Source organism: Hoplias malabaricus, chromosome 15, assembly GCF_029633855.1.
Source record: "Hoplias malabaricus isolate fHopMal1 chromosome 15, fHopMal1.hap1, whole genome shotgun sequence".
Taxonomy (NCBI): Eukaryota; Metazoa; Chordata; class Actinopteri; order Characiformes; family Erythrinidae; genus Hoplias; species Hoplias malabaricus.
In genome coordinates this window covers 35,711,116-35,721,370 of record NC_089814.1, presented here as the reverse complement: position 1 = coordinate 35,721,370, position 10,255 = coordinate 35,711,116, and the positions used below count along the sequence as shown (strand labels likewise).

The following is a 10,255-nucleotide window of genomic DNA, read 5'->3' as shown; positions in this document are numbered from 1 at the left end:
CAGTCCGTTTCCATGCTTTGACTTCCAAACCACAACCTCATTCATCACTGTTGCCAGCTTACACTTCTCTATCCGGTCATCAACCATCTTCTTCATCCTACAATCCTTCACGCCACCCCAGTCTTACAGATCTTCGAATCTTTGATGCCACTACATTGATCTTCACGATAAAACACAGCAAAACTGACAGTATATCTGTTCAAACTGTCTTCCCTACTCAGTCCATTCGAACCACTCCTTCGCCACCTTCAGACCCGTCACACGCAAGCCTCATCTGGACACGAACCGCTTTTCACAACCGAACTTGGATCCGTCGCCACTCACCATTAGTTCCACCTTCATCTCCGTCGCATCCTTTCTCTCAGTGGTTTCAATCCCGCTTACTTCTCTGCTCACTCCTTTAGGATCGGTGCGGCTTCCTCAGCCTCCCACCAAGGAATTCCCGACCACATTTTGGTTCAAGTCCTCGGCCGCTGGTCCTCACAAGCCTACCACAGATACATCCGTACCCACGCCCACAATCTGCTCGCTGCCCATGAACAATTGGCAACCGTCTAATTTTGGGGGGAACGGCTTTTACGCACACGCCTCCGAGCCACCTCGAACTCCAGCCCAAGCCTTCTGAGTTCGCCCCCTTCTCCGACGCTTCTCTGGGCATGGTCTATGCTAGTAAATTGACATTTGCCATCTCCACATCATTGCATTCAGTTTTTATTCACAATTTGTTTAGTGTCCCAACTGTTCGGTCCCAACTTTTCGAATCCGGTTTCTATTTTTCTCAGTTGAAACTGAGAAATTTTTATCATTTTTTGAAAAATATATGCCCATTTTTAATGTGATGCAAGCAACACATTCCAAAATGTTGGAACAGGGCAACGACCCACTGGTAATTTTTTTTAATTTTTCAAATACTGGAAAAGTGCATTTACTGAAGTAAATGCCAGTGTTTGCTTAGCCAAAAGATAGATCAAATATGTATAATAATAATAAAAATAATTAGAAATATTAAAGTCAGAAACTAGATATAAACAGGGTCCAGATATAAACAGGATCCAGAAATGCCACCACCTTCTCTTGGCCCAAGCTCATATAAGACGTATTAATGGGAAGTGAATAAGTGTTCCGTGTCTGACAAATCACAATCTGAAATTATTTTTGGAAATCATGGATGCTGCATCCTAAAGAGGAGAGGGACATTGGCTTGTCATAAACACACAGTTCAAAAGCCAACGTCTGTGATGGTGTGTGGTGGGGGGGCATTAGTAGACAGGGCATGGATGACTGTCACATATGTGAAGGCACCATTAATGCTAAACGATATATAAAGTGTTTGGAGTGACATGCTGTTGTCCAGGGAATGTCTTTTTCAGGAAGGCCTTGTTTATTTTAGTGCGATGAGGCCAGTCCACACTCTGCATGGATTACAACAGCATCCTTAGTAAAACAGCCAGAGAGCTAAACTAGCTCACACCTGTACCCCACTGAAAACAACTGGCTTGACAATTACAGTCAAGCCAGATGTATCTGCTTCCAATTGTTGCAGATATGAAGCAATATTTCACAAGCTGTCTTGCTCTTATCTTTCAGAAACTATTTGGAAACATCTAATGACCAGTCTATGTATCAAGACTGAAGAAGTGACTGATATGTCAGGATCTTTGCACAATAAGCTTTTTTAATTGTTGAATAAACAGAATAGCCCATTTCTATCAGAAACTCTAGCGTATACTCATTATCTACCGTTAACACGTCAGGTCTTCTGGAAGAATTCTTTACATATTATATTGATAGTTGTGTCATGCCTGGAGATATACATATGTTTATAGACATTACATATGTCTACATATGGAACATGGACTTAATTATGCAATTACACTACACACACACACACAGACGCACAAACACAGACCACCTTACGCAGACCACCTTAACAGTGTCAACTCCATCTCAGTGGACACAACTGTTTATCTTCACTTTATACAGCCCCTTAATATGTACATCACCTACTGATATTTGTTTGTAATATTATAGAAGAAGAAAATACAGGAATAATTACCTTCATTAGTTTCCTTAAGGAAACTGCTTCTCTGTATTTAAACCAGCTGTGGTAGTGAGCACACAAGCAAGCACTAGTGAGCAATTCTACACACAGAGAAGGGGCAGTGAACACACACACACAACAGGTGCAGAGTGTTGCCAACCACCTTGGTGTCCAGGGAGCAGTTTGGAGGTTAGGGGCCTTGCCCAAGGGCGCTTCAGCCTTGGATTAACTTTTTTCCTGACGGTTCTGGGAATTAAACTTGTGTTCCTCTGTTCTTATGCTCAATTCACTAGCCTGAAGTCCACGGCTGCATTATATATTTATGCTCATGAATTTATTCTTCAGTGTTCCCCAATTCAGATGGCATGCAAGTCTTCCATTGGTCTTTTTGACCATGCATAAGAATGAGTATATATATATATATATATATATATATATATATATATATATATATATATATATATATATATATATATATATATATACACCTTCAATGTTTAATGGGGTGCATTCATATAACAAAAACGGATTAAAAGACACTGTTAATTCAGCTGTAGCCCTGCTCTCCTTCTAATTCAGCCACTCGTTGTCAGGTTTCCACCACCTTGTCTTTGTTTTTGGTTCTGTCTTGGGTTTTCTCTGATTCCTGGTTTTGTTTACATTTTCATATGTGCTTTGTCAACCATGGCCGTGCCCCATTCCTAATGTGTCATGTGACATTCACAGGTGTTTTGTGTTTCCATAAAGCTTATAGTGCATGTTCCTTCTTTTCTTGTCTTCCATTTGAGGTCTTTGGTCTCTTGTGTCTCTCTGTTCACAGAGTCAGAGAGTAAAGGAGAACCAGCACAAGGGATGATTCTATGTGAAAGTGAAAGCAATGAAAAATTACAAATATTCTATATAACCTTTAGCGAACACAACAGGACTTTTGGTAGTACAGACCATGCCCGTAAGGGCTGAAATGAGGAGGTGAACTCAGATGTTTCTGGGAAGACATTCAGATTGGTTTATGAATGCATATGAAGCTGTACCACCAAATTTACAGGAATGCTAGTCTTTAAATGCTATGGAATGGTTGGATTGAGAGGTAGTTTTGATGAGGGTTTGGTTGATTCCTGGATTTAACTAAATTAAATGTCCTTTATCGGTTATGATGATGAGAGAAATTCAAGAGTGAGGGGGGATAGCATAACTGGTAATTTGATTCCTCAAAGTGACACAGTGATAAAGTGGTTGCGCAATACCGTGGTGCTGAGGAACTCAAGCATGGTGGCAAGGTAGAAAGTTGACCCAAGGATGGCAGAGATGCCTAGATGGCAATAAAGGAGGTGCCAGAAGAAAAGCAGCATGTGAGAGGGTGAACTGAATTTGAATTTGAATCCTGTGAATTTTAATTTGAAACTGTGCAGCAAGGAGACTGCCTCGAGTGCCCTGAGTGCTGGGTGGGAGGTAGGCCCACAACAGCCCCTGTGGAGGGGGTTTGAGCTGGAAAATTTGAGGCATGGAGTGGCAACTGCCACAGGGGGAGAGGGTGGGATGATAAAGGGAGGGGTTGGGATGATGAGTAGAGACAAAAGAGAGGAGGAGAAAGGGAGGGCCTGGGATGATAAAGGGAGGGGATGGGATAATGAAGAGAGGGCTTGGTATGATGAGTAGAGTCAAAATGAGAGATGAGGGGAAAGGGAATGGTTGGGATGATGAGTAGGGACAGAAGGAGAGTGGAGGAATGAGGGACAGGAGAGGAGAGAGAACAGGAGGAGCTAATAGGGGCTGCATTTACATGGGGGCAATGCTGTCTCTCAAGGCAGTATTCCGAGGGAGGAAGGTGCAGAGTCATGTCAGAATGAATGCTTAAACGTGCTGCCTTCTTTCACAGTAGGTGAACTGGTGCCTGAGCTGTTTTCTAAAGCAGCTTTGGTAATAATATTAATTTAAAAAGCAACTCCCTAAGGTACCGACCTTAGGGAGAAAGAAAAGACTTTAAGACATTGGGGCTAATGCCTTCCAGCTCAGAAAACAACCAGAAAAACTATTAGGAAGATGAGGAACGCTTGACTGCGCAGGGGCTCTGTACACTGGCAGTGGAGGTGGGCGACGAGGAGAGGGTTCCTGATTGAGCATTGTGAATGCCTTTGTTTTGGAGCACGTTGCTGGATCCCCATGACTGTTCAGAAGGAAAAGAGGAAGTGGGAAGCTTGAGGCCGCACGCTGGCAGCAGAGGTAGAGGTGGGTCTCTTGAAGGTCACAATGGGAGGAGAAACACTGTCTGTGTGGGAGCAGGTGAGCTTTAAAGCTTGTAGCAGTGGGAGCAGTGGTGAATAAGACATGACAATGGCTGATCACGTTCCCCAAACATAGTGTAGTCCCATAGCTGTTTTCGCCAGGCCGTTCCTGCCAAACTCTACACTGTTTGTGACGATAATGCATTGTACCTTTATTTTGGAGAGTGTACAGTGCTGTAAAAATTATTTAGACTAAGGGGAGCCCCAGAAATAAAAATCTTACCTAATGTTCCTTTAAAATCTCTGTATGTCATAAAATAACTGTCGTAAACGTTTGGGACCTACTGGATCTCAAGGTTTAAAACTTCAAAAAACTGTGACAAAAGACAAATAATTTAATAAACTAGATAAATACTCCTAAACAGATGTCTAATGTATAATAATGCTCAGAGATTATTTCTGCCGTAGAGTGCTGTGCTAAGTCTGAGAGCACTGTGGTACCGTGTCCCTGTGGCAGGCTGTGGATTTCTTGCATCAGCAAATGTATACCTGCTATCCAGATTCACTTAAGTAGTTACATGAGTAAGAACCTGAAATGAATATGTGTATTAACATAAGCTACTGCACCTGTCATGGTGAATACATCACCAAGATTTGTTCAAAATTTCCTCCATGTGTTGGTAATGTATGTGGTCCATTTTCAGTGCATCTCCCAGTGATGCCACAGCCATCAATAAACCCAACAGATCACAATATACCTCTTTCTCTCAATGTGAGTAAAACACCCTCAAATCTAATCTGAAGTTCATTAGCAAAAATGCAAGAACTGAACAAATGACCTCTCACTCCCAAGTCCACTTCCCTAACGATTAGACCCCCCCCCCCCCATGATATACACATATAGCACTCATGTTTCCACAAACAGAAGTCTGTGGATGTACAGCAGAGCACATTGCCTTTACATAAAATTGAATAATTTGGAGCAGCTGCACATGAGCCTAATGTCACAATACACAATAAATTTCCACAGTTTTTGCTTATGGAACAGTGGAACTGTGTTGTCTGGAATAATGGAGTTCAATTCAATACCTCTGGGATTATTCTGGGTGATGTTTGGGAGTTTGGTGATTTAGAACTAATCATCCAACATCAGCACATAACCTCACTAATTCGCTTGAGGCTAAATTTTCCAGAAGAGCAGATGCTGGTTACACAGCAAAAGAGGACCACCTTAAGTTCTGAAGGCATGGAGGAAAAGCTGGTGTTATATTCCCCATTACCCCATTGCCAGAACTAGCCCTTTAAAGAAATTGACAGCTGAATGCCCCTCAAACTGACGCTTGGAATTGAGCAGAGAGAACTTAAATTAAAGTTAGAGTTAGTTGCTCCAGAACATCCCATTCATTTGCTGTCTTCTGTGGAGTGCACAATATTCATGCACCTTAAAAAAAACAGCAGCAGTATCTGGAGACTCCTAAAGGGTTAATAGAACCTTCACTGGATGATATGCTTTCTTTATCAAATCCGAAACACCTACATTACAACCCCTTTTAATAGGTTGTTTTGTGAATGTCAAAGAATTTATGGGTGGCTTTTCAGTAAAATTGGAACCACACATGACCGACCACACACACATACATATTCTGTATTCTCCATGTCTCAAATCGTATACCACAATTCTAACTGGAAGAAGATAAACGCTATTCATACGTTAGTAATTTACTATTTTTGCATGCTTCATTTTATTTATTTGTGTTTATGCGTGAATTTTACTGGTCAGTGTGACGGCCTATTTGGCTGTGCATTGGACAATGAACAATGAATAAATCCTGAATCTCTGGACAGTGTGTGTTCACTATATGTTTATAGCTCAGTGTTATTTGATTGATGTTACTGTACATTTAAATAACTTTTAAAAACTGTTCACACAAAATAACTACTCATGATTAAGAACTATGACTACAGCAGTTGACTTCTGCACCTGAGCAGCACAGTGTTGTTGCTAACAGGAAGATTGGTGGTCACAGAGCTTCCTTATTTATCTCACATTTTGCTGAAGGTGGAGGGTATTGTTATATAGTGTGAGTTTGGAGGTGTAAAACTCTCAAAGTTTGTTGTCAGCCTGAAGAGTTCAGTTCAGATTCAACACGGTGTCATGGTGCAGACTGAGACTTAAACATTATGGATGCAGCACTTACTGGGCTGATACAGGAAAACTTTAGAAGCCGAAATGTGCTTTTATTTCTGATTTTGACCGGTCTGGTTGTTTTGGAAAAATTTGTCGAGAGCGACTTTGTGTGTCCTTGTGATACCGTCTACAGCTTTTTATTTTTTTTCCTTTACCTGTTCCTCCCTGCTATTATCTCGTTTACCATCACATTGTACATTAAACATGCTCTAGCTGAGGCTGCAGTAGGAAATGAACAGAGTGCTTTATCATTTTGCCACTGCTTTATTCCGAGTATTTTTTGGATGCTCTTGTTTTTCTGCGACGGTCGATATGTTGATTGTATTTCCACTAAATATATGGTGGAGAATGCTGTCAAAGGTGTATGGTATGTGCTTCAATCATGTGACGAAGACAAAACCAATGCCTTCATCTACTCCAAAGTAAGCAACTTAAAACACTCTATTCTCTCCATTTCTTTGACTTATCTTTCACTGTTTCTGTATGTGTCCAGTCTCCTATACTGACCAAGCCTTTCAGCAGAACTGTGTTGTGTTTTGTTCAGTTGGTAGGTTTTTCTCTTCTCCTGGTGATATCAGTGACAGCACTGGTTTACAAATGCTGCAGGACATGCAACTGCAAAAAGGTTAGTTACCGCACATATTTTATTTCAGTGGAGAATATTAGAAGAAAAAAATGTGTTAAGCCCATGACTGCAAAACATTCATTCATTCATTCATTCATTGTCTGTAAGCTCTTATCAAGTTCATGGTTGTGGTAGGTCCAGAGTCTACCCAGAATCACTGGGCACAAGGTGGGAATACACCCTGGAGGGGGCCCCAGTCCTTCACAGGGCGACACACACTCACATATTCACTCAACCACTCACTACTGACACTTTTGAGTCACCAATCCACCTACTTGAGCACCCGGAGGAAACCTACGTGGACACGGAGAACACACCAAACTCCTTGGGTGAAGCAGGACTGGAACCCACAATGTCCAGGTCTCTGGATTTGTGTGACTGCGACACTACATGCTGCCCCACTGTGCAGCCCCATTGCAAAACACAAATGTTTTAAAAACTAACAATGAAGCACACAGGACTGAGTGAAGCTTTATTCTGTGATCTGCAGAAGTGTTTTATAAGGAGAAGGTCGGGTTATTTTCCACTCAGACCTGAGGATGTCAAACAAAGTTCAAAACATCTCCTAACTAAAAATGTTATTCTACTCATTAAACCATGATACTCATGCACAGAATGGTCAACATCCTGAGACACGTCATTAACCTTATTTCATAAGCAGCCTAGTAGTTTAAAAACTGAATTACAAAATGAATTCGAACAATGTTGTTGCCCTGTGAAGTGGGCCCCTCCAATCCGCCTTGCACCCAGTGATTCCAGGTAGGCTCTGGACCCTGAACTGGATAAGTGCTTACAGATAATGAATGAATGAAATCAATAAGAGCCATGTTGAAAACCCTAATCAATCTCTCACAGCTAAAACTAAATTTCAAAAGTTGAAAAGCTCATATTTTGACTGCATTATTTTTTGTTGTTTATATAATTTTTACACAGGTGTTTACTGATGATAAACACATTCTTTTCACAGAATCAACAGCAGAACAGAAATGTAGAACTCCAAAATTTGCAGATGAATTAATCAAGATATCTTACAACAGAAAAAGACATTTTCAAGCAGTTGGAGCTGAAGTTCACGTTAAGATTCATGTTAAGTCTCTCACATACAACAACAACAACAACCACGGTTAAAAACCTGTTGAAGTCCCTTTTAATGAAATATTACTAAGTCACACACACACACACACACCTCAGCACCAGACCTGATGTGTATAACTACAGCTAATCCAGAATCAGAGTTCACAACCACACAGCTCCGAGATCTCTGCCCTGGTCTCCTCTCCAGCTCTGAATTGATTTAACGATTTAAGTAATTTTTAAATCACTCAGTGACTGAACTCCAGCCTTTGGTTCTGACATGATTCTAGATACATGTCAGACTTTGGCCCCATTCACACCTGCATTAACCTGCGTCCTGGGTGATCCGATCATAAGTGTCCAGCACAAAGTGCAGCTGTGAACAGGGGACAGTGCATCTCAAGGACACACTGTAATCCAATACCTCAAACAACGTTCAGAGGTGGTCAGAGATGCATAAATTCAATAATAATAATAATAATAATAATAATTATTATTATTATTATTATTATTAATATTATTTTATAAATGTGATTTTTTAACTGAATATTGTGGGATGAAAGTTGGGTTAATGAATTATTCTTCATTAAATTCTTCCAGAGTGATGAAAAGATTTGGTTGGGGAGAATTCAAAAGAAATTTTCATTGTTGGAAATTACAAACTCATTAAAGCCATTGTAAGGTTAATTTAACCTCTTTTATTCAACAAATTATTTTGTTTGAAAACTTTTGTCAGTAAAAAACTCCCAATACCAGACCCAGCTCTATGAACCTTGGCTTATGTTTATTTAACTAATGTTCCACATAATTCAACAACGTGTTGTTCAATTTGATCTTAATTTTAAAAAAACTACGCTTGATTTTCTTTCATGATTCTGTATATTAATTTTAGTTTCCATAATATATGTCTTTTTAATGCTTGAATTCTAACTATTATTAGTAATGTTAGCAGTAGTAGATTTAATGTATCATGTTTGATAAATAATAAATGTGTGTTTGTTTGTTATTATCAGTAGTAGCTGTAGTAACAGTATTTTTTATAAGTGATTGTAATGATAGCAGTTGAATTTGTTGTGGTAGTAGATTTAATGTGTCACAATGATAATTATTCATTAAATGTTTGCTTTTTTTATTATTTTTTCTTTTATTTTATTGTGTATATTACATATAGCACATTGTCTCTGTAAAGAGAAAAAACATGAATCTCCAAAACAGTAACTTTACATGAGAAAGAAAAACCTTCTTAACTTTCAATGGAAGTCAATGTAATTTTTCTTTATTCAGAGTTGGAGCATTTGTTTTGGTCCATTTACCATGAAATTTTCACAAAGTCTGAAGCACAGCCGCTGAGTTCAAATTATGTAGTATTCTAAATATCTACAAACATGGAGATACAGGTTGTCATGCCTACATCCCAGGACTCTCCCCCAGACCCTCACCTGAATTCTAATCACGCACACCTGTTTGTTTCCCTATATATACCCCTATCTCTGTATTGTTCTCTGCCGAGTATTGCCGTGGTTTATCCCAGCTCGCAACGCATTCTCTTGTTATCAGTCTGACGATTTCTTGTTGCCTACTTATTGCCTGTTATTCCGGTTTACGTCTCCTGCCTTGTCCCTTTTGGTACTGTCTGTATTCTTCGGTTTTTGAACTCTGCCTGATTTTCGACTACACTTTTCGCTTATTCTCTGAGGTACTGTTTGCTCCCTGTTTTTGAACCTTGCTTGCCTTTTGATTACTCTTTTGGATAACGTCATTAAACTGTTTACTGTGATCCGCAAGTGTCAGCTCTCTGTCCTGTCCTGACAGAATACTAGGCCACCATGCAGACAGCGGACACAGATGCCGTTAGAACGGCTATTACTAGTCAGGGCCATATGCTAGGTCAACACCAGCAAATGTTAGCTAGTGTGACCCAATCTGTCGACTCTCTCGCTCAACAACAACAGAGTCAACAGCTCCAACTGAAACAAGTGTGGGAGAGTGTGAACGCCCTTATAGCCCGTATTCCTGCTCCTAGCCCTAACCCCAGTACTCCTACAGTGTCTGTTAATTCGACTTCACGTTATCCTGTCAGTAAACCGGAGATTTTTGAGGGTGAT

The 10,255-nt window shown here is 40.2% G+C and overlaps 1 long non-coding RNA gene across 1 annotated transcript; it reads left to right on the top strand.

Annotated features, from left to right (window-relative positions):
• Nucleotides 1-6,390: 6,390 nt before the first annotated feature.
• On the top strand, nt 6,391-9,146 carry LOC136668951 (uncharacterized). Its single transcript, XR_010795555.1, has 3 exons — nt 6,391-6,873; nt 6,996-7,076; nt 8,044-9,146. It is a non-coding gene; the product is annotated as an uncharacterized lncRNA (long non-coding RNA).
• The last annotated feature ends 1,109 nt before the right edge of the window (nt 9,147-10,255 follow it).